The following is a 4,742-nucleotide window of genomic DNA, read 5'->3' on the forward strand; positions in this document are numbered from 1 at the left end:
AGCTGCAAATGGGGAATTTGGAGTGGGAGGAGGATGAGCTGTAAATAGGGAATTGGGAGAGGGAGAAGGATGAGCTTCACATGGGGAATTGAGAGTTGGGGGAGGATGAACTGAACATGGGAGTTCGGAGTAGATTGGAGGATGAGCTGAACATGGGGAATTGGGAGTGGGGAGCAGGATGAGATGTATATGGGGAATTGGGAGTAGAGAGCAGGAAGAGCTGCACATGAGGAATTGTGAGTTGGGGGAGGATGAGCGGAATATGGGAATTTGGGAGTTGAGGGGAGGATGATCTGAACATGGGGAATTGGGAGTGGGAGGAGGATGAGCTGCAAATGGTGAATTGGGAGTGGGAGGAGGTTGAGCTGCACATGGGGAATTCTTAGTTGGGGGAATATTAACTGAACATGGGGAATAGGGAGTGGGTGGGAGGATGAGCTGCACATGGAGAATTGGGAGTAGGGACCAGGTTGAGCTGCACATGGGGAATTGGGTGTGGGAGGAGGATGAGCTGCAAATGGGGAATTGGGAGGAGTGGGAGGCATATGAGCTGCAAAAGTGGAATTAGCAGTGGGAGAAGGATGAGCTGCAAATGGGGAATTGTCAGTTGGGTGAGGATGAGCTGTACATGGACAGTTGTGAGTTGAGGGGAGGATGAGTTGAAAATGGGGAAATGGGAGTGGGGGGGAGGATGAGCTGCAAATGGGGAATTGGGAGTGGGGGGCAGGATAAGCTGCACACAGGGGATTGGGAGTGGGAGGAGTATGAGCTGCACATGGGGAACTGGGAGAGGGAGGAGCATGAGCTGCAAATAGGGAATTGGGAGTGGGAGAAGGTTGAGCTGAACATGGGGAATTGGGAGTTGAGGGGAGGATGAGCTGAACATGGATAATTGGGAGTGGGGGGAGGATAAGCTGCAAATGGGGAATTTGGAGTGGGTGGAGGATGAGCTCAACATGGGGAATTGGGAGTGGGGGGGATGATCTGCACATGGGGAATTGGGAGTGGGGGGTGAGCTGCACATGGGGAATTGGGAGTGGGGGGCAGGATGAACTGCACATGTGGGATTGGGAGTGTGAGGAGTATGAGCTGCAAATGGGGTCTTGGGAGTGGGAGGAGGATGAACTACAAATGGGGAATTGGGAGTGGGGAGGAGGATGAGCCTTAAATGGGGTATTGGGAGAGGGAGAAGGATGAGCTTCACATGGGGAATTGTGAGTGGGAGGAAGATGAGCTGCAAGTGGGGAATTGGGAGTGGGAGGAAGATGAGCTGCACATGGGGAATTGGGAGTGGGAGGAAGATGAGCTGCACATGGGGAGTTGGGAGCAGGGTGCAGGATGAGCTGCACATGGGGAATTAGGAGCAGGGTGCAGGATGAGCTGCACATGGGGAATTAGGAGCAGGGTGCAGGATGAGCTGCACATGGGGAATTAGGAGCAGGGTGCAGGATGAGCTGCACATGGGGAATTAGGAGCAGGGTGCAGGTTGAGCTGCACATGGGGAATTAGGAGCAGGGTGCAGGATGAGCTGCACATGGGGAATTAGGAGCAGGGTGCAGGATGAGCTGCACATGGGGAATTAGGAGCAGGGTGCAGGATGAGCTGCACATGGGGAATTAGGAGCAGGGTGCAGGATGAGCTGCACATGGGGAATTAGGAGCAGGGTGCAGGATGAGCTGCACATGGGGAATTAGGAGCAGGGTGCAGGATGAGCTGCACATGGGGAATTAGGAGCAGGGTGCAGGATGAGCTGCACATGGGGAATTGGGAGTGGGAGGAAGATGAGCTGCACATGGGGAATTGGGAGTTGTGGGAGGATGAGCTGAACATGTGGAACTGGGAGCAGGGGGCAGGATGAGCTGAACATGGGGAATTGGTAGTGGGAGGAGGAGGAGTTGCAAATGGGGAATTGGGAGTGGGAGAAGGATGAGCTGCACATGGGAATTGGGAATGAGGGGAAGATGAGCTGCACATGGGGAATAGGTAGAGGCAGGAGAATGAGCTGCACATGGGGAATAGGTAGAGGGAGGAGAATGAGCTGCTCATGGGGAATCGGGAGTGGGGGGAGATGAGCTGCATATGGCGAGTTGGGATTGGGGGGCAGGTTGAGCTGCACATGGGGAATTTGGAGTGGGAGGAGCATGAGCTGCAAATGGGGAATTGGGAGGGGGATGAGGATGAGCTGCAAATGGGGAATTGGGAGAAGGTTGAGCTGAACATGGGGAATTGGGAGTTGGGAGGATGAGCTGAACATGGATAATTGGGAGTGGGGGGAGGATAAGCTGCAAATGGGGATTTGGGAGTGGGTGGAGGATGATCTCAACATGGAGAATTGGGAGTTGAGGGGAGGATAAGCTAAACATGGGGAATTGGGAGTGGGGGGATGATCTTTACATGGGGAATTGGGAGTGGGGGGTGAGCTGCACATGGGGAATTGGGAGTAGCGGGCAGGATGAACTGCACATGTGGGATTGGGAGTGTGAGGAATATGAGCTGCAAATGGGGAATTGGGAGTGGGGAGGAGGATGAGCTGTAAATGGAGGATTGGGAGAGGGAGAAGGATGAGCTTCACATGGGGAATTGAGAGTTGGTGGAGGATGAGATGAACATGGGTAATTGGGAGTGGGGAGCAGGATGAGATGTATATGGGGAATTGGGAGAAGAGGGCAGGATGAGCTGCACATGGGGAATTGTGAGTTGGGGGAGGATAAGCTGAATATGGGAATTGGGAGTCGAGGGGAGGATGAGCTGAACATGGGGAATTGGGAGTGGGGGGAGGATGAGCTGCACATGGGGGATTGGAAGTGTGAGGAGTATGAGCTGCAATTGGGGTATTGGGAGTGGAGAAGGATGAGCTGATCATGGGGAATTGGTATTTGGGGGCGTGAGCTGAACATGTGGATTTGGGAGTGGGGGGAGGATAAGCTGCAAATGGGGAATTGGGAGTCGGTGGAGGATGATCTCAACATGAGGAATTGGGAGCTGAGGAGAGGATTTGCTGAACATGGGGAATTGGGAGTGGGGGGTAGGAAGAGCTGTACATGGGAAATTGGGAGTGGGGGGAGGATTAGCTGAACATGGGGAATTGGAAGTGGGGGAAGGATGGGCTGCCCATGGGGGATTGGGAGTGTGAGGAGTATGAGCTGAAAATGGGGTATCTGGAGGGGGAGGAGGATTAACTGCAAATGGGGAATTGGGAGTGGGAGGAGGATGAGCTGTAAATGGGGAATTGGTAGAGGGAGAAGGATGAGCTTCACATGGGGAATTGGGAGTAGGAGGAGGATGAGCTGCAAATGGGGAATTGTGAGTGGGAGGAGGATGAGCTGCAAATGGTGAATTGGGAGTGGGAGAAGGATGAGCTGCACATGGGGAATTGTTAGTTGGGTGAGGATGAGCTGAACATTGGGAGTTGGGAGTTGAGGGGAGGATGAGTTGAAAATGGGAAATTGGGAGTGGCGGGAGGATGAGCTGCAAATGGGGAATTGGGAGCAGGGGGCAGGTTGAGCTGCAAATGGGGCATTGGGAGTGGGGCTAAGGATTAACTGAACATAGCAAATTGGGGGTATGGGGGAGGATGAGCTGCACATGGGGAATTGGGAGTGGGAGGAGGATGTGCAGCACTTGGGGAATAGGTAGTGGGAGAACGATGAGCTGCACATGGGGAATTGGGAGCAGGGGGCAGGATGAGCTGCACATGGGGAATTGGGAGTGGGAGGAGGAGCTGCAAATAGGGAATTGGGAGAAGGATGAGCTGCACATGGGGAATCGGGAATGGGGGGAGATGAGCTGCACATGGGGAATTGGGAGTGGGGGGCAATATGAGCTGCATATGGGGAGTTGGGATTGGGGGCAGGATAAGCTGCAAATGGGGAATTGGGAGAGGGAGGAGGATGAGCTGCAAATGGGGAATTGGGAGTGGGAGAAGGATGAGCTGAACATGGATAACTGGGAGTGGGGGGAGGATAAGCTGCACATGGGGAATTGGGAGTGAGTGGAGGATGATCTCAACATGGGGAATTGGGAGTAGGGGGCAGGATGAGCTGCACATGGGGGATTGGGAGTGTGAGGAGTATGAGCTCCAAATGGGGAATTGGGAGTGGGAGAAGGATGTGCTGAACATGGGGAATTGGGAGTAGGGGGGGTGAGTTGAACATGGGGAATTGGGAGTGGGGGGAGGATGATCTCAACATGGGGAATTGGGAGTTGAGGGGAGGATAATCTAATCATGGGGAATTGGGAGTGGGGGGGGGGATGAGCTGCACATGGGGAATTGGGATTAGGGGGCAGGATGAGCTGCACCTGGGGGAATGGGAGTGTGAGGAGTATGAGCTGCAAATGGAGTATTGGGAGTGGGAGGAGGATGAGCTGCAAATGGGGAATTGGGAGAGGGAGAAGGATGAGCTGAACATGGGGAATTGAGAGTGGGGAGCAGGATGAGATGTATATGGGGTATTGGGAGAAGAGAGCACATGAACTGCACATGAGGAATTGTGAGTTGGGGGTGGATGAGCTGAATATGGGAATTTGGGAGTTGAGGGGAGGATGATCTGCAAATGGGGTATTGTTAAGTTGGGTGAGGATGAGTTGAACATGACAGTTGTGAGTTGAGGGGAGGATGAGTTGAAAATGGGGAATTGGGAGTGGGGGGGGGGAGGATGAGCTGCACATGGGGAATTGGGAGCAGGATGAGCTGCACATGGGGAATTGGAAGTGGGAGGAGTATGAGCTGCAAATGGGGAATT

Source organism: Phyllobates terribilis, unplaced genomic scaffold (assembly GCF_046119375.1).
Source record: "Phyllobates terribilis strain yellow unplaced genomic scaffold, ASM4611937v1 Scaffold_13__5_contigs__length_258822181, whole genome shotgun sequence".
NCBI lineage: Eukaryota > Metazoa > Chordata > Amphibia > Anura > Dendrobatidae > Phyllobates > Phyllobates terribilis.